This window comes from Dendrobates tinctorius, unplaced genomic scaffold, assembly GCF_039654945.1.
Source record: "Dendrobates tinctorius isolate UK_male_01 unplaced genomic scaffold, ASM3965494v1 ptg000030l, whole genome shotgun sequence".
NCBI lineage: Eukaryota > Metazoa > Chordata > Amphibia > Anura > Dendrobatidae > Dendrobates > Dendrobates tinctorius.
The window spans coordinates 16,923,712-16,950,865 of NW_027361698.1; the positions used below are offsets into that span (position 1 = coordinate 16,923,712).

Sequence of the window (27,154 nt, forward strand, 5' to 3'; positions counted from 1 at the left end):
GATGGTATCTCAATGTATGCTCCCTGCCAAGGTTATTATCGCCGGCAGAGAGCTACCTATATCAGTGTTTGTGGATAGCGGTTCCGCCACCAATCTCATAGATGAGGAGTTTGCACACACCGCCGGGTTTAAGATCGGAAAACTTCCTCACCCCATACAGGTGGTGACCATTAATGCTGTTCCCCTCCCTCAAGGGGAGATTACTGAGTTTGTGGCAGAGGTGAAACTCCACATTGGGGTCCTACATTCTGAGTCGGTTACATGTAGGGTCCTCCGTAATCTCCCAGCTCAAATGGTCCTGGGTTTTCCATGGCTGTCCAGGCACAACCCGGTAATTGATTGGAAAACTCAGGACATAGTACAATGGAGTGGTTTCTGCCAAGACAATTGCTTGGCCACATGTGTGTCCGCTGTGACGCCCAGCCTGCCGGAGGCTTTGCAGGATTTCGCGGATGTTTTCTCTGAGAGGGGTTGCTCAGAACTGCCTCCACATAGAGCCTATGACTGTGCGATTAGGTTAAAACCCGGGGCCAAATTACCTAAGGCCAGGATGTTTAATATTTCTGGTCCTGAGAGACAAGCTCTGAAAGACTACATCGCGGAGAGTCTGAGCAAAGGTCACATCCGGCCTTCGTCCTCGCCTGTAGCCGCGGGGTTTTTCTTCATTAAGAAGAAAGATGGGGGGTTACGCCCGTGTCTGGATTTCCGAGAGTTAAACCAGATTACTATCCGTGATCCCTACCCAATGCCGTTGATCCCGGATTTGTTCAACCAGGTAGCGGGGGCGAAATGGTTTTCCAAGCTGGACCTCAGGGGGGCGTATAACCTCATAAGGGTCCGTCAGGGGGATGAGTGGAAGACGGCGTTTAACACTCCTGAGGGTCATTTTGAGAGTCTGGTTATGCCGTTTGGGTTGACCACCGCGCCTGCCGTTTTCCAACATTTTATTAATGATGTATTTGCTCATGTCCTGGGGAGATTTGTGATTGTATACCTGGATGATATCCTCATTTATTCTAGCGATCGGGACACTCATTTGGAGCATGTTAGGCAGGTGTTACAGTTGCTCCGGGAGAACCAGCTCTATGCTAAGCTGGAAAAATGTTTATTTTTTGTCCAGGAGTTGCCCTTTTTGGGATATATTGTGTCCGCAGCCGGTTTTAAAATGGACACCGCTAAGGTGCAAGCGGTGCTGCAATGGGAGAGGCCAGAGAGTCTGAAAGCACTCCAGCGGTTCCTTGGGTTTGCGAATTATTATAGGAAATTTATAAAACACTTTTCGACTGTCGCCAAACCGCTCACGGACATGACAAAAAAGGGTGCCGATCTGGCGAACTGGCCTGAGGTGGCTATACGTGCATTTGAGCGTCTGAAGAATAGTTTTGCTTCAGCCCCCATTCTGGTGCAACCAGACGTGTCTAAACCTTTTGTGGTAGAGGTTGATGCGTCGGAGGTGGGAGTGGGGGCAGTACTGTCTCAAGGCTCGTCCTTGAGCGAGATGCATCCATGCTCCTACTTCTCCAAGAAGCTGTCGCCGGCCGAACGGAATTATGATATCGGCAACAGGGAGTTGTTGGCCATCAAACTGACTTTTGAGGAATGGCGACACTTCTTGGAGGGGGCGGCTCACCAGGTCACAGTTATCACCGACCATAAGAATCTGCTCTACCTGGAGTCGGCCAAACGTCTGTCTCCTAGGCAGGCTCGCTGGGCATTGTTTTTTACTCGTTTCAATTTTCTTGTGACGTACCGTCCCGGGGCTAAAAACACCAAGGTGGATGCTTTGTCTAGGTGTTTTCTGGGGGGAGAACCTCGGGAAGAGCCGGTACCCATCCTCCAGAAAGGGGTAGTGGTCTCGGCTCTCACGACTGAGGTAGAGGCGGAGATTGCCGAGGCCCAAGAGGAGGTACCACCAGGTCTTCCCGCCAACAAATCATTTGTACCCCTGCATCTTCGGCTTAAGGTGTTGAAGGAACACCACGATTCGGTACTGGCTGGTCACCCAGGGGTGAAGGGCACCTTAGAGCTGGTATCGCGTCGTTTCTGGTGGCCCAAAATCCGGCAGGACGTGGTCTCGTATGTGGCAGCTTGCATCACGTGCGCTAGGGCTAAGTCACCCCGAACCCGTCCTGCTGGCACGCTACAGCCTCTGGGGGTACCCAATAGGCCATGGACAGAAATCTCCATGGATTTTATCACTGACTTGCCAGCCTCGGCAGGGAACACGGTCATCCTGGTGGTGGTTGACCGTTTTTCAAAGATGGCGCATTTTGTGGCGTTGTCTTCTTTGCCCAATGCTAAGACGTTGGCTCAGGTATTTGTGAAGGAGGTGGTCAGACTCCACGGAGTACCGTCTGACATAGTATCTGATAGGGGTACGCAATTTGTGGCGAGGTTTTGGAAAGCTTTTTGCTCAAGGTTGGGGATCAAGTTGTCACATTCATCGGCGTTTCATCCACAGTCTAATGGACAAACTGAGCGCATGAACCAAAATCTAGAACAGTATTTATGATGCTTTGTGTCCGACAACCAGGAGGATTGGTCTACTTTCCTTCCTCTGGCCGAATTCGCGTTAAATAATCACCGCCAAGAGTCATCAGGAGAGTCTCCATTCTTTTGTGTGTACGGTCAACATCCTCAGTTTTGTACCTTACGTCAGGGTGACTCCGGGGGTGTCCCGGAGGAGGATCAGCTAGGAGCCCAATTGTCATCAGTCTGGAGGCGGGTGAAACAGCGTTTGTTGAGCATGAGTGCCAGGTACAAACGGGTGGCTGACAGTAGACGCGTGCCAGGTCCGGACCTGTGTGTGGGTGAATGGGTGTGGTTAGCTACGAAGAACATAAAACTCAAAATTCCATCTTTAAAACTGGGTCCAAGGTTTATTGGGCCTTTTAGGATTTCTGCCATCATTAACCCAGTGGCTTATCGGTTGGAACTTCCTGCGGTGTACAGAATACATAACGTTTTTCACAGGGCTTTATTGAAAAAGGTGGTAGGCTTGGTGGACACGACGCCGATGCCACCTCCAGTCATGGTGGATGGCGATTTAGAGTTCGAGGTCGCCAAGGTAGTGGACTCTCGAGTAGTACGCCGTACTCTTCAGTATTTGGTGCACTGGCGGGGGTATGGTCCGGAGGAGAGGTCTTGGGTTCCAGCCTCAGACATACATGCGGATCGGCTGGTCAGTTCTTTTCACCGTCGTCATCCGGACAAGCCGGGTCCTATGAGTCTTGAGGGCCCTGGGGTCCCTCGTAGAAGACGGGGTACTGTCATGTCGGACGCTGTTCACACCACAGCGTCCGGCAGGCAGAGGTAGTTCCACCTCCAGCCACTATAGCCTCAGTGGCGCCGGCTTGATCTTCAGGCTCTCGGGGGTTAATCCTGCTGGAGACCAGGTTGGAAGGTTAGTCACGCCCACGGTCTTTAAATAGTCATACTGGCATATGGGCGTCGCCGATTATAGCTTGTGTTTCATACCAAGTGGTTCCGGTCTGGAGTGGAGGTGTTCAAGAGAGAGAGATTCATATCTGGTGTCGTATGATCCGTCGTTATCCTTTCTCCTTCCCATATTTGTGTTTAGTTGTGCCCTGTTCACATTACTGTTTATTCCTGTGTGTGTGCGGCGCAGTGCAGTTTAAGTTCTCCCTGTCTGTCATTATTTGTGTGGGAGCTTTGGTGGTGTGACTCCTCACTGGGTGGAGGGTTAAGTGCAGGGCTGAGCAGGAGATAAGGAAAGGTCGGAGGCTCAGGCATTTGCACCTTCAGCAAAAATCCTGGGTTGAGGGTCAGACAGGGTTTCCCCTAGTAAAAGGGACACCACAGGGGCCCCGGGTATTTCAGCCTTAGTTGAACTAAGCCCCCGTGACAGTTCTGTTATGAAACATTGGGAGGATGTTACTTCTGACATGTAATGTAACAACTACCTAAATATAATTTCAGACTATGTATAGCCCTTCATGGTAGTGGTATTCCTTACTGGCAGTGACCTCTTTCTTCAGCAAATTGCAGCAACTACACAGCAAAATTTGTTAAAGTATGGTATAGGGAGCATGACAAGAATTTCACAATCTGAATCAGACCTCTAAATTCTCCAGATCTTAATCAAAATGAGCATCTGTGGTATGTGTTGGAAAAACACATCTCATCCATGGAGACTCCATTTAATAATTTACAGAAATTATAGAATCTGTTGTTGATTTTTTTGGTTCCCGATATTGCTAGGCACCCTCAGAGTAACTTTGGTGTTTATAACTTGATGGATCAATGCTGCTTTGGCAGCAAGAGATGGGGTCTGGGGTGTGTACACAGCATTAGCCAGATGATTTTAATGTTATGACCTATGCACTGTATGGAATAGTTATTGCACTCTATTATGACTTTTTAGATTTATAGCCTCCAAGAACAAGGACAGTAGTAGTAGTTAGTAGTAGTTATTATTATTATTAGTAGAAGTAGTAGTAGTAGGAGTAATAACTAGTGGCATTCTTAAGGACCAACACACTTAGTCATTTCCACTCTTATTTTTATCATTAATAAAAATCACTAAGAAGTGGTCCAAATGTTTATCTGTTGTCTTCTTTTGTCATTTGCAGCCATGTTTATTAAAAGCATGAAGATACGGCACACATTGAAAGGGGTTTTGGTATTATTATCGCACTCCATGCTTTTTTTTTTTTAATAACAAGTACAGTAAATTACAAAGTTGATTGATTTTACAAGCAATTAGCGCTATTTGATGTACAAGAGTGAAGTCAACACATTAGAAGTTTGACTTGATGGAGGAAAAGCTATCCCTCTGTCAGACCAGTTTCATTGTGGGTGCCAATGGGTTGCTATGGCATAAATCACAACCAATAAAATCCCATCGTAGAGCATGGCCTGATATGGCAACTGCCAGTCAAGTACTGACTGTGAGGTAAGGGAGTGATGATTGTTACTAATGCAATCATGAGATGCATGCTAAAGGTTCATTGTAGGAATTAATAAGTATTGCAAAACAAAAAAGTAAAAAAATATTATTCAGTGTTAAAAAAGGTAAAAACACCCCCCCCCCAAAATTCCAGTAGCTTTCGCAATGAAAAAAACATGTTTTAATCTGGAAAAAAAAATAAAAAAGTCACATATATGGTATTGTTGTATCCACAATGACACATAGTATATAATTATTCATCCTGTACTGTGAGTGTCACAAAAAATAGGAAAAAACAACTCCAAAACTGCTTTTTTTTGTTTATCCTGCCTCATAAAAAAATTACTGTATTTTTCAGATTATAAAATGCACTTTTTTAGAGGGAAATTGAGATTGCTTCTTATAATTCAAATGTAGCTTACTGTGGAGAGTGGGGGCCTGCTGCAGTAGAGCGGGATCCCAGGGTCAATGCTGCAGGAAGCTGAGGCCCCCAGACTGGGAGGAGGGGGTTGTTCGATGATGTGATGCCGCAGTGGGATCCGGGCTATCACAAAATGTCAGTGCACCCCCACACTTTCCATGGTTTTCAATGAGGTGGACATTGGGAAAATGACCACCTGAGGCAGCGCATGCGCAGTGTAACAACCTTGCTGGCGTCACTGCATGGCCTCCCATCCCCCGCACACCAACTTACTTTCTGCTGCAAGCCATGCTGTGAAATCTGTCTGTTGCCAGCCCTGAGCTCCATGTGCTATGCCTCTTGTTTTCCTGCTTGCTCTCCATGTTTCCTAACTGTGTGTATAGGGGGGCGGCGCCTGAACTCTCTGGTTCTTATGCAGTCTGGGTGCACCTGGGTAATCTGTCCCTGACCAATCACCTGGAGCCCTTGACTATTTAGTTTCACCACTCCCACTGAAACATTGCCTGTGCAATGTCTAAACTCAGTTAGCTCCTTGCTGCTGAACTAGCCAGGCCCTGTTCTGTGTATCTCCTTCTCTGTAGGAATACTCTGTCTCGCTTTGTACCTTGTCCGCCTGCCAGGAGGCAGAATATCCTGGCCCTTGAGTCTTGTTCCCTGTACCTTGTCCGTACTCTGTCTGCCTGCCAGGAGGCAGAATATCCTGGTCCTTGTGTCTTTGTCCCTGTGTCTCTGTCTGAACTCAGTCTTACCTCTGTCTGTCAGTCTCCTTGTTTGTGGTTCCTTCTCTGCCGTGTCTTTCCTTGTGTCCTCCCTGTGTGTGCATCTGCACCCTCGCAGCTTTATCTGTGTTCCGCACTCCTGTGGCTCTGCCTGCTCCGCACTCCTGCGGCTCTGCCTGCTCCGCACTCCTGCGGCTCTGCCTGCTCCGCACTCCTGCGGCTCTGCCTACCTACATCTCCTGTGTGAACAGGTCCAAACCTGTTCTCTCATATACCACTGCTTCCTGCCTATATCCATACCTGCATCTCCTGTGTGAACAGGTCCAAACCTGTTCTCTCATATATCACACCTTCCTGCCTATATCCATATCTGCATCTCCTGTGTGAACAGGTCCAAACCTGTTCTCTCATATACCACACCTTCCTGCCTATATCCATACCTGCATCTCCTGTGTGAACAGGTCCAAACCTGTTCTCTCATATACCACTCCTTCCTGCCTATATCCATACCTGCATCTCCTGTGTGAACAGGTCCAAACCTGTTCTCTCATATACCACACCTTCCTGCCTATATCCATACCTGCATCTCCTGTGTGAGCAGGTCCAAACCTGTTCTCTCATATACCACTCCTGCTTGCCCTGTGTCTCCAAGCCGTGTCCACTTGCCCAGTGTCTCCAAGCTGTGTCCAGTGTCTCCAAGCCGTGCCTGCTTGCCCAGTGTCTCCAAGCCGTGTCCAGTGTCTCCAAGCGGTGCCTGCTTGCCCAGTGTCTCCAAGCGGTGCCTGCTTGCCCAGTGTCTCCAAGCCGTGCCCGCTTGCCCAGTGTCTCCAAGCCGTGTCTCCAAGCCGTGCCTCCAAGCCGTGCCTGCCTGCCAGTGTGCCAGTGTACCAAGCCGTGCCTGCTTGCCCAGTGTCTCAGCCTGCTTGTCACTCGCACCTGTCCAGGTGTCCTGTTCCCGAGTGGGATCAGCAGCCACAGCCAGACACCACCCTGGAGTGGCACCCGGCAGCTACCTGCCGCACAAGCCTGACCTCACCATCAGAGGCTCCAGTGAAGACCAAGGTAGCTGTCGCAGTCACGCCCCTTCCAGGGTAGTCTGGTCTGTGGCATAGTGGGGCCACAACCCCCGGCTCGCGCCATTCAGCCAAGGCACGAGCGTGACACGCAGATTGAGATCTCAACACTGAGATGAATGAGATTTTAATACATTATAATTAATAGTAATAATGTACATTTTTCCACAATCTTAAGGCACCAGTACCATTAAGTCTCTCATGACATATACACAATGTATACACTGCTCAAAAAAATAAAGGGAGCACTTAAACAATACAATATACTAGGATGTGTTCCCTTTATTTTTCGAGCAGTGTGTATATATATACATATATATATATATATATATCTATAGTGAAGGAAATAATTATTTGATCCCTTGTCAGTCAGTCTTACTGATTGCGAGTTGAGTCTAATATTTTGGTGCCATAGCTTTTCAGCAAAAAAACCCACATTGAAACATCATGAATTTGGGGACACTACATATTTCACAGTGTGGTGAATAGATTCATATATGCTAGTAATGCTTATTGTATCAAGGATTAATCTTCTCATCTATGACCCACCTTTCGTGTCTACCTCTTTCCTCATAGATTGTAAGCTTGCGAGCAGGGCCCTCATTCCTCTTGGTATTTGTTATGATCTATGTGATTATTGTTATGCTGTAATGTCTATTGTCTGTACACATCCCCTCCGAAATGTAAAGTGCTGCGGAATATGTCGGCGCTCTAGAACTAAATTATTATAATTATTATTATGACCAGATTATATTACATGAAAACAATAAACAGATTCCTTACTATAAAACTCTGCAATTAGCTGCTTCTGAAATTACGCTGCCACTAGATGAATACTGATGAAGGATAGGGATACAGTATACAATACTTACCACATCCATTTGATGGCAGGGGCGTGCATCGTTACACAATCCCATTGCTGCCTCCGTGATGTGATCATGGTGGCTGATGGGCTCTCTGTCATGAAAGCTGAGGGTCTGCTGAAGATCCCCGTGCCTGTAATTACAATCCTTCTGTCAAAGCCCTCCCATGGTTGGCGTTCACAGGAGAATGTGATTTTAGTTATACATAGCACAAGTGATCGGACAATTGCAGCTTGAAATACGCCAAGGGTACTATTAAATCTAGTTTTAAAAAAAATATGAAAAAATAAAAAAAACACACACAAAAGTTCAAATCACTGCTCTTTTGACCCAGTAAAACAACTTAAAAAAATACACATATATGGCATTGCTGCATTCGCAAAACCCCGATCTATCAAATGTATAAAATAAACTAATCCGATTGGTTAACAGTGGAACAAAAAAAAAAAAAAATCAAAACACCAGAATTACGTTTTTTGGCTGCCGAAACATTGCAATAGAATGCTGAAAGAGGTGTTTAACCATTGTATCTACCCCTAAATGATATAAGTAAAAATGGCAGCTCTGGGCACAAAAAATAAGCCCTAGCAGGGCCCCATATGCCGATAAATGGAAAAGTTTCAGATCTCAGAAAATGGCGACAAGAGCAAAATGTTTTTCTTACAAATTTCTGAATTATTTTTCACCATTTAAATAAAAAAAAAAAACATACATGTTTGGTATTTGCATAATCGTACTGACCTGGAGAATCGTACTGCCAGGTCACTTTTACCATATAGTGAACATGATAAATAAAAAACCCAATAAGCAATTTTGAAATTGTGTTTTTTTTGCAATTTCAATGCACTTGGAATTTATTTTCCAGATTTCGCTACACCAAGTGATTGAATAAAAGGTGTCATTCAAAAGTACAATTCGTCATGCAAGAAAACAAGTCCTCATACGGCTATATTAAAATAAAACACTGCAGAACACTGTTACTCCCAGCATGCACACGCTTCCCATCAAATGCAAAAGTTGTTTTGTTCATGATAGTGTTAGATTAATACCAAGAAAATGAACTTTATTCCTTCTGAGATCCATCGTCTTTTAGTCATAGAGGCGGTGCCCAGAGCAGCTTCAGTCACTGCTCACAGCACTATGAGTGGCATCTGTAAGGATTCCTTGAATGAAAGCTAGCCCTGTACTGATGCATTGAAGATCCGGCTGCCAATGAAAGGTATCAGAAAAGGGAATAAGCAAGGAGCAGCTTCAGTCATACTACACTGTGAGCAGATGCTGTAATTATGCCCAGTGTATCAGTGATCAGCTGGCTGTCATTTGAGTCCTAGGAGGTGCCTACAGCTGCCACTTGCAGTACTGTGGGCAGTGACTGAAGTCGCTCTGAACATCCCTTCTATGTCTGAAAGACGGTTCCCGGGAGGACTAAAGTTCACTTTCTCCGAGTAGCTGCATTTTTAGCAAGAGTAAGATGAGTGGACAGCTTTGTAATGCTACAGTGGCATGGACAGTTAAGCAAATTAAAAATGAAATGATCTCTAAAAGGCCTAAAGTTAAAGATGACTCATTTACTTTGTATATTAGCCAAAAATACAATACATAAATATATTTTTTTCATCTTTTATGTTTTAAAAATTGAAAATGGGCAGATACAAAAGTTTGGACACCCTGCATGGGTAGTACATAGTAGCATCCACTTTTGAAAGTATCATAGCTTGCAAATGTTTTTTGTAGCCAGACAAGAATCTGGCTACATGTTCATACATTCTTCCAGTTCTGTGAAATTCCCTTGTCGTCTTGCATGCACTGCTACTTCATTTATTATGCTTTGCTTATATAGTGCTTATTCTGCAGCACATTACAGACATGATCATCGCTGTCCCTGATGGGGCTCACAATCTAAATTCCCTATCAGTATGTCTTTGGAGTGTGGGACTAAAACCAAAGTACCCGGAGGAAACCCACGCAAACACGGGGAACACAAGAACTCCTTGCAGATGTTGTCCTTGGAGGGATTTGAACCCAGGACCTCAGCGCTGCACTGTTAACCGCTGAGCCACTATGCACCCCTGACTAGCCACAAATTTTCAATGATGATCAGATCAGGGGACTGTGAGAGCCATTATAAAACCTTCAACTTGTGCATTTTGAGGTATTTTGAGGGACTGTTCGAGCCTTCAACTTGTGCATTTTGAGGCATATTGTGGATTTTGACATGTCTTTAGTATTATTATCCATTTGTAGAAGCCATTCTCTTTTCAGCTTTAGCTTTTTTACAGATGATGCTGTGTTTGCATCAAGAATTTGTTGAAATTTCATTGACTCCATTCTTCCCTCTACCTGTGAAATGTTCCCCGTGCCATTGGCTGCAACACAACACCAAAGCATGATTGATCCACCCCCATAATGTTTATTGAAATATCTTTATGTTCTTTTCCTGGAACTCTGTGTCCTTTTTTCTCCACAAATACCCTGGCCAAAGATTTCTATTTTAACCTCATCAGTTCACAGGACTTGTTTCCAAAATATATCAGGCTTGTTTAGATGTTCTTTTGCATACTTCTGATGCTGAATTTTATGGTGAGGACACTCAAGATATTTTCTTCTGATGACTCTTCCAGAGTCTGCTAAATCTTTCAGAAGGTCTTTTGCAGTCAAGTGGTGGTTCTGATTTGCCTCTCTAGTAATCCTACGAGAAGCTCTCACTGAAATTTAACTTGGTCTTCTGGACCTTATCTTGACCTCCGCAGTTCCTGTTAAAAGGAATCTGTCACCATGTTTTAGGATTATCAGCTAAAAAGATCATTGGATTGAGTGTCAGCTATGCATTTCCCAACTACTTTTGAAACCGCGACTCCCCATGTATCACCCATGAATACCTTTTTTATTTCACCAATGCTGTATGTTAATGAGTTGGGTCCTGTCCAATGGGCATTGTCTTTGGTCCTTCGCTCCACCCCTCCTTGGCTGCTGTACACAATATTTCTCGTAAATTTTGTAGTTTGCGGCAATATTTCACGTGTGCGCATTGCAATGCTCTTTCGCGCTTGCGCAGTATGCTTTTCCCAACTGCGGGCATAGCCAGAAATAAGTAGGGTGCATCTGTAATGACAGGCCTTTTAGAGATCATTTCATCTTCAACTTGCTTAACTGTTCACAAAACCAGTAATTTTGACCAGGGGTGCCCAAACTTTTACATAGCACTTTATTTACCTGCAGATTAACCTTGTATCAACAGAGTGTAATCAGAGGTGGAATCTTCCAATTATGTCACTCTTTGTTTTTTAATATTCATTGATATTTTTTGCTCAAAATTTATTAAAATGGCATACATAGTGTACCTTTTCAGAGCAAAATATTGAATGTTCTGCTAAAATGTTGAAAAGTTTCCTGTAAAAATTCAGCTGTTCATAAAATCACACATAGGAGGAAACTGCCGTGCATATTATCAAAACGTTTGCACATTGAATCAGCAGAAAACATATAGAAACCCTAAATTTTGTCCACAATGGCAAAAATTTAAAAAAGTGAACACACATGAAATACACTTTGAAAAGATGCAAATTAGAACAATAAGGCACACATGAAAACAATACCAAAAACTAGAAAAAAGAATACAGATGCAATAATGAATTGGGCCGTATACAGCTCTGGCAAAAATTAAGAGACCACTGCAAAATGTTCAATTTGTCTGATTTTTCTCTTTTTAGGTATATTTTTGATAATATGAAAATTATAATCCTTAAGGGTTCTCAAATCAAACTCATATATAAATCCCTAAAGCAATACTTTATTATTTAAAAACCACAGATGTGGTACACACCAGAAAAATGTGACAGTAATAGAAAAAATGAAAAATAGGTGTTCAAAATTAAACCCACACTAGGGTAACCCCTACGAGTCCCTATTAGGTAACTATGCTGTACCCTGCCTGGCTGCGGAGGTTGGCACCCTAAGGGGGGAACGTTGTGGCGCCCCCGCTCACGATGGCTATCCCTGGGGGCCCTGATAAACCCTACAGCCACTAGTGGTCCCTTCTACCCAATGTAAGGGAACCCCTCGTTCTAGACAGAGATCAGACCTGCTCTATAGAGGACCCTGTGTCCCAAAAAGAGAGGTTAAAAACAAATTAGAACACACATGGCATAGAGTGGCATATTTGAAGTCCCACAGAAAGATACAGGCAAACTTCAAGGCAGACCAGTGGGGTATCTCAGTTCAGATCATGCCTAATTCTTATATACACAATAAGGAGATGCCATCAATAGTCTCCCACTAATGAAAATATATGGGAAACGCAGAGCTGCAACAGCGGTACTTATCTGCGTTTTTCGCCACCTGCCATCAATTTATGAATGCCTCAAACAAATTAGAACACACATGGCATCGAGTGGCATATTGAAGTCCCACAAAAAGATACAGACAAACTTCAAAGCAGCCCAGTGGGGTATCTCAGTTCAGATCATGCCTAATTCTTATATACAAAATAAGGAGAGGCATCTTTTACAAAAATCGATGTAGAAATAGCTGAAAGATGCCATCAATAGTCTCCCACTAATGAAAATATATGGGAAACGCAGAGCTGCAACAGCTATTTGCACCTATATTGGACACGAAATATCGTAGCATCGGGCCTCCTGATGAGCCCTGGAAGGCGAAACGCGTTGAGGCATTCATAAATTGATGGCAGGTGGCGAAAAACGCAGATAAGTACCGCTGTTGCAGCTCTGCGTTTCCCATATATTTTCATTAGTGGGAGACTATTGATGGCATCTTTCAGCTATTTCTACATCGATTTTTGTAAAAGATGCCTCTCCTTATTTTGTATATAAGAATTAGGCATGATCTGAACTGAGATACCCCACTGGGCTGCTTTGAAGTTTGTCTGTATCTTTTTGTGGGACTTCAATATGCCACTTGATGCCATGTGTGTTCTAATTTGTTTGAGGCATTCATAAATTGATGGCAGGTGGCGAAAAACGCAGATAAGTACCGCTGTTGCAGCTCTGCGTTTCCCATATATTTTCATTAGTGGGAGACTATTGATGGCATCTCCTTATTGTGTATATAAGAATTAGGCATGATCTGAACTGAGATACCCCACTGGTCTGCCTTGAAGTTTGCCTGTATCTTTCTGTGGGACTTCAAATATGCCACTCTATGCCATGTGTGTTCTAATTTGTTTTTAACCTCTCTTTTTGGGACACAGGGTCCTCTATAGAGCAGGTCTGATCTCTGTCTAGAACGAGGGGTTCCCTTACATTGGGTAGAAGGGACCACTAGTGGCTGTAGGGTTTATCAGGGCCCCCAGGGATAGCCATCGTGAGCGGGGGCGCCACAACGTTCCCCCCTTAGGGTGCCAACCTCCGCAGCCAGGCAGGGTACAGCATAGTTACCTAATAGGGACTCGTAGGGGTTACCCTAGTGTGGGTTTAATTTTGAACACCTATTTTTCAGGTATATTTTTGAGTAAAATGTAAATTGCTCTTTTATTCTATAAACTACTGACATGTCTTCGAATTTCCAAACCCTAAATTTTGTGTTTATTTTCAGAAAATGAGAACTGGTCAAAATAACAAAAAATGCAGTGCTTGCAGATTTCAAATAATGCTAAGCAAGTTCATAATCATTAAGAAACAACAATACTAATGTTTTAACTCAGGAAGAGTTCAGAAATCAATATTTTGTGGAATAACCATGATTTTTAATCAAAGCTTTCATGCGTCTTGGCATGCTTTCCACCAGTCTTTCACACTGCTTTTGGGTGACCTTATGCCACTCCTGGTACAAAAATGTAAGCAGTTCTTCTTTGTTTAATGGCTTGTGACTATCCATCTTGTTATTGATTACATTTCAGAGGTTTTCAATGGGGTTCAAGTCTGGAGATTGGGCTGGTCATAACTGGGATTTGATGTTGTGGTCCTTCATCCACACATTGATTGACCTAGCTGTGTGGCATGGAGCATTGTCCTGCTGGAAAAACCAGTCCTCAGAGTTGGGGAACATTGCCTGAGCAGAAGGAATCAACTGTTTTTCCAGGATAACCTTGTATGCAGCTTGATTCATACATCCTTCGCAAAGATTAACCTGCCCAATTCCAGCCTTGCTGAAGCATCCCCAGATCATCACCGATCCTCCACCAAATTTCTTAGTGGGTGCAAGACACTGTGGCTTGTATGCCTCTCCAGGTCTCAGTCTAACCATTAGATGATGAGGTGTCAGGCAAAGCTGAAAATTAGATTCATCAGAGAAGATTACCTTACTCCAGTCCTCTATGGTCCAATCCTTATGGTCTTTGACCAACTTCAGCCTGGCTCTCCTTTGCTTCTCATTGATGAAAGGCCTTTTTTCTAGCTTTACATGACTTGAGCCATGCCTCTGGGAGCCTGTTGCGAACTGTTCTTGCCATGCACTTCACCCCAGCTGCCATTTGCCATTCTTTTTGTAGGTCACTTGATGTCATCTTGCTGTTGCTGAGTGACGTTCGAATAAGATGACGGTCATCCCGCTTAGTGGAGATTCGTTTTTGCCCTCTGCCAGTCTGTAGCTTTGTTGTCCCCAATATCTGCTGCTTGACCTTGTTGTACCAGACTGCCTTCTTAGAAATTTTAAGGATGGAGGCAACATGACACTCACTGTATCCCTCTGTTCGTAACACCAGAATTGAGCCCTTCTTTTCCTCACTCAAGACTTTTCTTTTCAACACCTTTGGCATCGTTAAAAGTTATTTTTCTATTCCAATTACTTTTGAGATATTACTAGCACTTGTTTTGCCATCCAGCTTGGCCTATTGCAAGATTATTGTGGACTCCACAGCAGGGTTTTTTTTATACTTTTCTTCATTAAATAAGATTTGGTTCAGGTGATTACCTAATCAGAAGCACATTAAGTAGAATCAAGTGTACTCTGGTGGGAGTTCAACAGACATTGGAATGGAATGGCTGTCAGACGTGTACAGAAGCTCATTTTTGTAAAACTGTGCAGTGGTCTCTTAAATTTTGCCAGAGCTGTATGTTTACTGAACAATATATTTGCACAAGGTAAATACCAAAAACATTATCTGGGTTAGATAAGAAGTGAGGACATTTAATAAAACATTTATCAGTAAGATCAGTAACCTTTATCATTCTATAATGGTCCTGTCTCTGCTATGGCTTTTGAAATAACAAAGTAACACACAGTCAAACGGAGCAGTGGTGTCTAGAATAGGACAACTAATGATAGTCACAATATAAGTATCCTGTTACGATATGTCGATCTTTTCTTATTTTCATATATACTGTAAACCAAAGACACATGTTGTTTGCCTACTTTCGGTATCTGTAATGTTTATTGTTGCTTTAGGCTGAGATAAATGTACACACATATCATCAGATTGGGGGCAAAATCAGCAACTGTGTAACCAGAAGAAAGGTGAAGGTACACAAGGATTGAGCTTAGCTGGGTAAAAAAATGGCCCAAAGTTGAATTATTTTTTTTTATAATATTATCATTATACAATCAACATTTTAGATTGTGATCACATATTTACCGTACTTCATATCTTTAATAAAAATGAATCCGACTCCTGTACAGAACTCATTGAACCTTGAACCTAGTGCCTAGTTTAAGACCATCGCATTCTTCTAGCCCTACCTACTGAAATTGTACCTTATACGCAATAGACCTATAGTCACAGTGTAGTCAGCTACACTATCTATGCAAAATGATTAACTTTTCTATAGCTTCACAGATAGAGACACCAATGAGGTCACCGAGCCTTCGCAATATTTCACATTAGCTTAAAAGAATGATAGGATATTCTCATCAATTTGTACGCATTTAGTTAAGTACCTGGCAATGAGCTGTGCCATATAGTAGCTAATGAATTTCAGGTAAAAAAAATATACTAGCTTAAACTATAATTGTGAAGACAACATGAGTTTAGGCAAAGGGGTAAAATCTTTCCTCCATTACGTTTCTTTAAGGGCAGCCTGGTTTGCACAGTTTTAGTTCTGAAGATTTTATGACCCAGCTGATGTCGATCCAAAGACTAAACAGTGAATGCCCAACTAATCATTGTCATTTATTTTCTATATGCATTAAATAAGCACTAAAAGCTTAAATTAATGTTGTGAGTCACCCTTTTGAACCAACAGATACCCTGTGCGTTAAACAAAGGATTCCTGTTGCTTGATTTCTAGTCTATTATCTTACAAATGCAAATAGTGTATTAAAGCATTAATTATAAAATTATATAAGTTTGCCGCCACATCTTAACATTTCAAAATGCAAGAGCAATAATACACAACTTTTATACAAATGTGACATCCGTCAATCCTTATTGATGCCAAAGCGTTTAATGTTCTCGTGGATTATGGAAGAATTTAATAAATATGATACAGTAAGAATTTCATAAACTATACAGTAGACCGATGTCTTACCTCTTATGATTGATCTTTCCCTTGTAAACCTATTAGGAATCTAGTTTCCACAGGGAATGAGATCAGTATGACTTGGGATCTGGAGCGTCCTTCACTTTGTGTCCACAAAATAGCTGAGATCAAGTTGAAAATAATCTGGAGGCTCCTCCTTGCCCTGTATTGTGCAGGATAATGAAGGCACAAGCCAGGTGGCAAGTGCTGTGTCCAGGTGGAGATCACAGCTTCATGTCCCAGTAATCCCTTGCTATTTGCTTGTGTGATGTTGTCTGTCAGTGTCTAAGCACAGGGTGTGATGGTGATAGTCACAGGCTGTGCCCTCCCTCCCTTCTCTCCTGCTTCTGTGCCCTTTTTTTTTACTAACTTTTCCCATATCTAACTCCTCCTACCCTCAGTTCTGCTTTGTAGACATATTCCCCTTGAATATGTAACACTTTTATTCTGAATTTTTAAAACCAAAAACCTGTTTTGTAGGAAGGTACCAGGTAGAGCTGGCATAAGTATTTAATAATAACACACACAGTGTTTTACGGTAAAACAAGACGGTATTTAATGGCTGTTCCAGAAAGACCTGAACTCAATCAACATACACTCAATTTCCAAGGTGACATAGTGATATCAAGATATAAATACACTGCATAGTATATGTATAGTGAAGGATCATCTTAATACACGTTCTCATACTAGGGATTGGCAACACAGAATGCCTTTTGGAATAACATAGTGTCAAAATAATCTCTTTTATGAGTTGGTGCAGCTATTAAGAAATTCTTCACTCCTGGAATCCAAAAATGTATTGTGCTTGTCATCTCATGTCCCCTCTATGCAGCACATGCACAGAAATTTGGGATACGGAGTCTTCTTTCTCCATTTAGCACATGCTCAGAAACATTGACAGCATGGAGTATAATAAACCGCAGCATAAAGGGCATTATACAGCAGTACTGAGCAGCAAAGCTCGGAATCCAGCTCTGGGGTGAAATAAATCACTTGCCAGAAAAGCTGCAGCATGATCTGTCTGTGTCTATCTGCGCCTTTCTCTTCTGTGTGCCTTTGCCCTTCACCTGATATCCTGACGCATTCTACTTTATGACACAGGACAGTGAAAGGAGCCAGCCATGTCTTTTTGCAGCACCACTTATAAATTAGTTTGCATCCACCTATTTGGTGACTTCAGTTATACATATCAGTTACACCTGGCTCACAACTTAGCACCTTCTCTATGACTCAGGTGGCTCAAATATGTACTGTCAGCATCATTCAGCAGGAGCCTGGCAGACTATGGCAGCTAGAAGATGGAGCCATGCATTAACATTGGATGGGAGGTACAGTGGGGAAAATAAGTATTTGATACACTGATGATTTTCTATGTTCTCCACCTACAAAGAATGGAGAGGTCTGTAATTTTTATCGTAGGTACACTTCAACTGTGAAAGACAAACTCTAAAAATAAAGTCCAAAAAATCACATTGTATGTTTTTTAATCCCTTTCCAACATTGGGCATAATAACACATTGATGTTGGACACCCTCCCTTTGATGTGGGCTCCGGCGACGAGCCCAAATCTTTTTGAACAGCTGACATGTGCCCAGAACAGCCACAGGTGGAATTGCGATCCCCTCATAGCTATTAACCCATTAAATGCCGCTGTCAAACTCTGACAGCGGCATTTAACACGTGCTTCCGGCAAGCGAGACAGAAATCCGCCCACCGGTGACCCCCGTCACGTGATTAGGGCAACCAGAGGTCTCCAGCAGACCTCTATGGTTGTCATATCTGGATTGTTATGAGCACCGCCGGGTGGTCAGAGCTCATAGCATGTCAGCAATTCTGCGACATAAAGGCGATCTGATCATCTTTACTTTTTTTTGGTCGCCGCAATATTGCATTAAAATGCAATAATGGGCAATGAAAAGATCGTATCTGCACCAAAATAGTATCATTAAAAATGTCAGCTCGGTCCACAAAGCCCTCACCCAACCCGAGATGACAAAAAATGGAGACGCTACGGGTATCGGAAAATGGCACAATTTTTTTTTTAGCAAACTTTGGAATTTTTTTTCACCACTATAAAAGAGCACCCATGTTTGGTGTCTGTGAACTAGTTATGACCTGGAGAATCATAATGGCAGGTCAGTTTTAGCATTTAGTGAACATAGTAAAAAGCAAAACAAAAAAACAATTGTAGAATTGCACTTTTTTTTGCAATTTCATCACACTTGGAATTTTTTTCCTGTTTTCCCGTGCACCATATGTTAAAACCAATGGTGTTGATCAAAAGTACAGCTCATCTTGCAAAAAACAAGCCCTCACATGGCCATATTGACCAAAAAATAAAAAAGTTATGGCTCTGGGAAGGAGAGCAAAAAACAAAAACACAAAAATGAAAATACCTCCAATCATGAAGGGGTTAAATAATTAAAATGCATTCTATTGCATGAACTAAGTGTCTGATCACCTGCCAACTGGCAAGAATTCTGTCTCTCTCTCAGACGTGTTAGTTTTTGTTTAAGAATCCCTTCTACTCTGCACTCAATACCTATATTAATTGCACCTGTTTGAACTCATTAACTGTATAAAAGACACCTGTCCACACACTCAATCACACTCCAATACTCCAGCCTCTCCAACATGGCCAAGACCAAAGACCTAGGACACCAGGGACAAAATTGCAGACCTGCACAAGGCTGGGATGGGCTATAGGATAATAGGCAAGCAGCTTGCTGAGAAGGCAACAACTGTTGGCACAATTGTTAGAAAATGGAAGAAACACAAGAAGAACGTCAATATTTCTTCTTCTGCGGCTCCATGTAGGATCTCGCCTCCTGGGATAAGGATGATTCAAAGAAAGGTCAGGAATCAGCCCAAAACTACATGAGAGGACCTAGTCAATGACCTGAAGAGAGCTGGGACCACAGTCTCAAACATTACCGTTAGTACCACACCAAACTGTCATGGATTAAAATCCTGCAGGGCACGCAAGGTCCCCCTGCTCAAAACAGCACATGTCCAGGCTTGTTTGAAGTTCACCAATTACCATCTGGATGATCCAAAGGAGTCATGGGAGAAGGTCATGTGGTCAGGTGTGACCAAAATAGAACGTTTTGGTATCAACTCCATTCACTGTGCTTGGAGGAAGAAGAAGGATGAGTACAACCCCAAGAACACCATCTCAATTGTAAAGCATGGTATTGAAGGGAAGATAGATTGGGTCAAGTATCACAAAATTTTGGCCAACAACCTCCTTTCCTCAGTAAGACTGGTTTCACATTAGCGAATCTGTGTGCAGAGTATGATCCGCATAGATACGCATGCGTCACGCGTACATACTGTATATTTAACATTGTGTTTGCAGGGACATGCGTTTGCATCAGTTCGCATTCGGTTGCATATGCATGCATCATTTTGTGGCGTGCGGCATGTTGCATTTTTTGAGGTGTCAATTTTGAGCTGTCATGCGCATGCGGATGAGTGCGTCAAAGGAACGCATTACTGTCTATGGGAACGCATTGGTATGCAAGGACATGCGTATGTGGGACGCCCTCACACCCAGGGCTGTGGGGTACTCGGTACCGGGCCCAGTGGATCTCAATGGGAGTTGTCACGGTAGCTGTGATCCGGCCCGTGGCCCTGGGTGCCCATTGTAAATGTTCAATGTCAATGAATAAGTCGTGACGCCACTTGTGGTGTTCGGCAATGTAGATGTTAGGCCGACACTGCAGACAGATCCTCTGGGACAGATGATGTGGTGCAGCAGTGATGGTATAGCCCTTCACAGGCAGGGCTGTTGTCCCAGGGCAGAATAGATATGGTGACACTTAGGTGGTATAGTGTCAGGCGCAGGGGATGTAGCAGTGCCTGGCAAGTTGACGCGGGAATAAGTGGAGGACACCTGGGCATGTAGTTCCAAAGCTTTACTCACAGTCTGTGGTACAAACAGGTGCCTGCTTCTGTGCCGTGTCCTCCGGGTCTGGGACTCAGTCAACTCCCCAGGCCAGGTGGAATACTCCTTTCCAACACTCTGCCAACTTGTGCCTTTCTGAACGTCTCCTCTTATAGCGCCTTTAGATGAAGTACTCCTAGTACTGATTTACACTGGAGTTCCTCTTGTCTGATGTTCCTATAAACTCTACTTGTACAGCAGACAGCTGTAGCCTGCTTTGGGGACTCCTTGCTACTGAGTCCTGGCTCACTATCCAGTTGCTATTGTGCCCCCAAGTCTTGTGTGGGAATAAAGCATTTACAGCTTCTTATTCCTCCGGTGTCTGCTGTAGGACCATTAGTATCCGTACAACCTCGGGGACCGGGCCCCGGCCTTGCACTTAGAACTTCTAGGAAGGGCTCTCTTCTCACCCACGTCCTCTGTTCTCTTTTACTCCTCACATTCCGTACTAATCCTTTCTTTCTATGGAGAGTCAAGCTTTCGGTCTCTGTTGCTCTCTCTTTCTCCTTCCCGTGCCAGCAGACCCAGATCACTGGGATCTGCTGCAGCACTTCCATCCATCTATCCCTCTTTCTGGGGATCTTCTTCTCTCTCCTTCCAACCACTGACTAACTGACTTAAACTCTTCCCGCTCCTTGAAATGTAATCTGACTCCACCCACCTCCCAGCACATTTCACGTTCCAAGCAGGGAGCTACTAATGGGTGCTTTGCTATACTCCAAGCAGGAAGCCGCCGAAGGTGCTTTGCTACACTACTTTGTGGTGTGGGGGTGCAGGTGTTGGAGCGTGGTCAGGAGTCTCCACCTTACCTGGATGGTGGGATACCACACCTCAGGAGGAGGTGCAGTACCTCTGTGGCTACTGAGCCTCAGGGGTGCCACATATGCATGCGTTCGAAATGCATGCATACTTCAGAATGAGCAGGTCCAGGAAATGATTTCATCACATGCTAATTGCCAGCTGTATAAAAGGAAGTGTGGACACTGCATGGCCATTACTCTCGACTCTGGATGTCAGCACAAGACTGTCTATGTAAGTATAGCAGCTTTGAAAATGTCTGTCTTTCTCTGCAGTCTGTACTAATTTTTTTTTTTCTGTTCCTTGTAGACTGGTTGCTGCTTCGGTCCCAGACTCCTGCTGTGGATTGCTTCTCCTGTCCAGGATTTATCCATCCCAGTGATGTGGCCCTTCTGTTCTCCTGTCAAGGATTTCTCCGTCCCGGTGGTGTGGTGTTGGCCCTTCAGTTCTCCTGTCCAGAATTTATCCATTCTGGTACTGTGGTACTGACCCTCATTTCTCCTGTCCAGGATTTCTCGGTTATGGTGGTGTGGCACTGACTCTCATTTCTCCTGTACAGGATTTTGGGGTTCTGGTGGTGTGGTATTGGCCCTTCTGTTCTCCTGTCCAGGATTTCTCTGGTGAGGTGCTGTGCTGCTGTCCCATTGCTCTGCTGATGTCCCATTGCTGTGCTGCTGTCCCAGTGCTGTGCTGCTGTCCCTGTTCTGTGCTGCTTGACTGCTGCACTGTTGGACTACTGCCTGTAATGTAAGTATTGGTGTCCATTGTGTTTTTAAAATTTTTTTGTGTGTGCCTCTTAACAAGTTTAATTTTTCTTCTCTGTTCTTTTCTGTAGTGTTTCACTTGACTGCTGCCTGCTATTCCAACATGTCCTCCAGTGAAGCTTCCCAGAGTGGACATGACAATGATTATGTAATCACATTTGATATACTGATTGGAATGTATTGACCTGCAATACTATACATGTGGTAAATCATGTATTTTCTTTACAGGTAGCTTCAAGTGCAGAAGAGCAGGAGCAGTCAAGTGGAAATGAATCTTCCCAGGGTCGTTGGCTTCAAGTTTCTGAGGAGGAAAGACGGGGTGTAAGTATTTTCACTATCAGAGTTGTAATTGAATTTGTTTTCAGTTTTACTTACCAATTCTTTTTTTTATTTCTTTTTTTTTTATTTGATCTATAGGTTCCACAATGTGAGGAAGGCAAACCAGAGATTGATAACGACCAACTCATTCAATCTACGCAAGAGCGAGCAGCGTTGCGGGACCCACGTGATCGTAATCATTCAGACTCACCATTGATTCAATGACTATGGGAAGAAGTGGCAAGATCGCTGCTGGCTGATTGGGACTGTGCCATCTCACATGCCAGAAAGGATTTTCGTAAGTATTGTAATGTGGTATGACGTGGCAGTGAACCTGGTAATGTAGGTGCATTGTTTTAAAATTATTTTTTTCATTTTTTTAACCCCTGCACAGTAAAGAGAATAAAAGTCCATTGGCGTACGATGAAGGATTGCTTCCATAAAGACATGAGAGAGGAGATTTGGGTTCAAAGTGGTTCTGCTCCAACACTCAGAATATATAAATACCATCGTCTACTTTTGTTTCTGAGGCCTGCGGTTGGTCAGCGAATGTGAGTATCTTTTGTGTTGTCTTACTATTATATAAACAATATAATTTTTTGGCTAATGTTTTGAATTTATTTTCCACACAGAACCTGGTGCAGCACAGCACAGCATGGATCGTCCTCAGTTGGAGCAGCCCCTCATCGACCAGCCAACGAACAGGCTCAATCCCAATCATCCACCTGCGATGGAGCAATCAGTCTGGCTTCACAGGCTAGGGAACAGGCAGCCAGTCCATCTGGTTTTCCCCTCTCCCAGCCCTCTGCCACTGGTTTGGTTGGGCCTTCTCGTCAGCGGCAGAGGGCCTGGGAGAGGCCAGTCATACCCGAGTTTATTCACTTAGGCTCGGTCTTCCGGGATGGTCTGAAGGTGGTTTTAGAAAGACCGGATAGTGAGCTCACTCAGGTGAACACACTTTTCCAGGAAGTCCACAGATGCCTTGACCACCTGGAAGCTGAACTTCATAGACCGGCGCAACATTTTTTCATCAATAGAGCGGTGTGTGAGAAAACCTACCGCCTCATCTCCAGCTGAACGTGATGCAGTCCTGCCAGACTGCTTACAACCAGACATTGCAGCAGTCCCGATATCAGCAGCAGGCACAAACTTCATTTGCTACAGGTCAATAAGGGCCAGCACAGCAGCATCTCAAGGACTTGGATAGCTGTCTGCTCAACAACCGATGACAGCGCAAGTGACCTATCCACCACCCCCACTGCTGGACATTACAACTATTTCTACAGTACCCATTTACAGCACGCAGAAAAGTGCAGCAGCCATGCACCCTTCAACTGCCACCATCCAGCTGAGTGCAGCGGCCATGCAGCCTTCAACGTCCACATGCAGTTGAGTGCAGCAGCCATGCAGCCTTCAACTTCCACCATGCTACCCAGTCCAGCACCACACCAGCACACTGCAATAGAGACCACCACTCCCACTCAGCCAAGCAAGAAATGCAGAGGTACCTACAAAAAACAGACTTCCACTAGTGACTCTGCTCAGCACAGGAAAATGAAGACCCGGAGCAAAAAAAGTCAGCCAAAATTGGACCCACCACCTCCACCCTCACCTCCCAATTTGTCTCTGTTGTGAAATATCTCACTACTTTCCCTTGTGTCTCTCCCTTCCAATTTGTCTATCCTTTCCCAAGATTGTACTCCTAATTAGAGTTGAGCGAAACAGGTCGGTCAGATTCAAAAGTCGCCTACTTTCGCCAAAGTCGGGTTTCATGAAACGAAACCCGACCACAATGTGAAGTCGGCCATGCGGTCGGTGACCCAAGCACCAAAGTCGGGTTTCGCTGAATGCTTGCATGTGACTTTTTTCAGCCAATGAGAGAAGCGGAGCATAGCGTAGCTGAAGTGGGAGTGGGAGAGGGAGAGAGGGAGAGGGAGAGGAAAGAGAGAGAGAAGAGAGAGATTATGCCGCCTCTAGGGTTAAAATTCATGCCAGGTGTGTTTACAGTCCTCCACTCACTGCCGACTTTTCTCCCCATTGACTTGCATTGGGTTTCATGTTTCACGACTTTTCACGACTTTTCCCTATAGTCGGCCGATTTTGTTCGACTCGACTTTTGAGAAAGTCGGGTTTCATGAAACCCGACTAGACCCTAAAAAAGGCAAAGTCGCTCATCTCTACTCCTAATGTGTCGTTTACTTCCAATGTGTCCAGTCCCATCCATGAGCCAATTCTGTAATTTATTGCCCCTTCCCCTGTGACACCTTCATCATCGACTACCACCCAATCATCACAGCTCAACACCCCTAAGGCCCACAATATCTCACCGTCAGACAGACCCTGAACATAAACCCAGATGTTGGTCAATGGAAAATAAACAGTTGTTTGTTGTTGGTAAATACAATTTTTATTTTGTTTGCACAACCCGTGTTTTTTTTTCTTTTATGTGAAAACACACATATGTGTGTATTATATTGTTGAGTGAAGTAGTAATGGGCATTATATTAGTAGTAAAGTCAGCAAACATTAAAGGCACATTTACTTACAAGTGTATTAAACCATATCGTCTTGCCATGCCACACGTCCAATATCTGATCCGAAAAAAAGTAAGCAGCAAACTTATCCTTAATCTGGGCAACTTCCACTGTAGTCCTCAGAGGATCATCAATTGTCTCAGTTTTTAGGTTGATTGGTGTTCCCAAAATGCACCATTTAGATGCCAGCAAATCAAAGGCACACCACACAGTTCTTCGTGCCCTTGTCAGTCGGTAGTTGAAAATCCTTTTTGTGTGATTCAAGTCCCGACTCAAGTACGGTTTTAAAAGGTTGGCACACATTTGAAAGGCCTCATCCCCAACCACAACAAATGGCATTGGCAGTACTTCCGTGTTCAGAAGACGTCGTTGCTGTGGAAAATTGAAATTATTCCCATACAAATGTTGGCCCATGTCAGAGTTTTTTAAAGTCTGTGAGTCATTTCCTCGTACAAATGAGCCAACATCAACGGTGACAAATTGACATTCAGCATCTGCAATCACCATGAGAACAATGAAAAAGTATTTTTTATAATTGAAATACTCGGACTCACTTCCAGGAGGTTTCATAATCTGAATGTGTTGCCGTCCACAGCCCCCACACAGTTTGGAAAATTACAAATGTCCTGGAATTTTGCAGCATTTTCCAGCCACAGTTCAGTTGTGGGTTGGGGGAGAAATTCTTCACAGAAAATGTCACATAAAGCTCGGCAGGTGTCTCCAACAATCCCAGAAAGAGTGGACACTCCAATCCAGAATTGAAAATGTAGAGATGATAAGGTCTCTCCTGTAGCCAGGAATCTGCCGAACAGAAAACGGGAAAAAAAATAAGTACATGGCTGTTCAAAAAATAATACTAATGACATGAGTTTGTTTTTCAAAATTACGTACCTCAGGGTCACCAACAGGTGATGGATCCTCGGACACGTTGCAGGAAGTCATCGAAGCTCTGTTCCGACATTCTCGTGTAGTCTAAATACTTTTGCGAGTTTTTACGCAGCTCTGTGTACAACGATTACTAGGCTCCACGGCTCTATCAGACTTCAACAATGGGGTGTGGCCAATAGTGACAACGATGTCTTCTCCATCTTTCTCTTCTTCTTTCTTCTTCACAAGCCACAGCAAAGGCAACAGCCAATTTCAATGACAAATCAAGATTAATAATGAAGCTCTCCATGCTAAGATCCATCTTGTAGCTGGATACAGCAGCAAAAGACGAGGATTTCATCAGTGCAGTGTGTCTATATATAGAAATCCCATGAGACATGCCCATTGGGTGTCAGGTGTCAAGGAATCTCTACTGGAAAATCATTGGAAATGTCACGCTCATGCCCTGACTGGTGGGCATGAGCCAGGGGGTTGTGGCCCCACTCTGCCACAAATCAGACTACCCTGGAAGGGGCATGACTAAGACAGCTACCTCAGTCTTCACTAGAGCCTCTGATGGTGAGTTAAGGCTTGTGTGGAAGGTAACTGCCAGGTGCAACTCCAGGGTGGTGCCTGACCGTGGCTGCTGATCCCACTGGGGGACAGAACACTTTGACAGGTGTGACTTACAGGCAGACATAGCTGAGACACAGGGAAGGCAGGCATGGCTGAGACACAGGGCAGGCAGGCATAGCTGAGACACAGGGCAGGCAGGCACGGCTGAGACACAGGGCAGGCAGGAGTGTTATATGAAGGAACAGGTAGAGACCTGTTCACACAGCAGGTGCAGGTACTGGTACAGATAGAAAGGAATGGTGTATGAAGGAACAGGTAGAGACCTGTTGGCACAGCAGGTGCAGGTACAGGAATAGGCAGGAAGGAGTGGAGTATGACGGAACAGGTTTGGACCTGTTCACACAGGAGGAGAGCTGCAAGGGTGCGGAGCACAGGCAGAACAGGAGTGCGGAGCACAGGCAGAACTGCAGAACACAAGGAAAGACACAGCAGGGAAAGGTGCCACAGACAAAGAGACTGACAGACAGAGGTAGGACAGAGTTCAGACAAGGTAACGGTGTGAGACAAGGTATAAGACCAAAGACACAAGGACCAGGATATACTGCCTCCTGGTGGGCAGGGAGGACATGTACAAGACAAGGCTAGAACAAAGACACAGAGAAGGCGAGACAAAGGACAGGGCCTGGCTTACTCAGCAGCAAGAATCTAACTGAGTTACCACATTGCACAGGCAAGATCCACAGGGTGGAGCTGCCTTAAATACTAGAGGGCTCTTGGTAATTGGTCAGGGAAATATTAGACAAGTGCACCTTGACTTCATAAGAACCAGAGAGTTCTGGCGCCTCCCCCCTATGCACACAGCCAGGAAACATGCACAGAGCAGATAGGAGACAAGAGGCACAGAGCATGAATCTGGCAGCAGACAGAAATCACAGCATGGCCTGGAGCA

General features: G+C 44.2%; 1 protein-coding gene across 1 annotated transcript in view; it reads right to left on the reverse strand.

Annotated features, from left to right (window-relative positions):
* The window catches only part of UGT8 (UDP glycosyltransferase 8), a 134,380-nt gene extending 117,666 nt beyond the window's left edge, over nucleotides 1-16,714 (reverse strand). Inside the window, exon 1 of the mRNA XM_073571875.1 lies at nucleotides 16,409-16,714. The gene's annotated coding sequence lies outside the window, so the exon portion shown is untranslated. The remainder of the gene's footprint in view (nucleotides 1-16,408) is intronic.
* Between the last annotated feature and the right edge of the window lie 10,440 nt (nucleotides 16,715-27,154).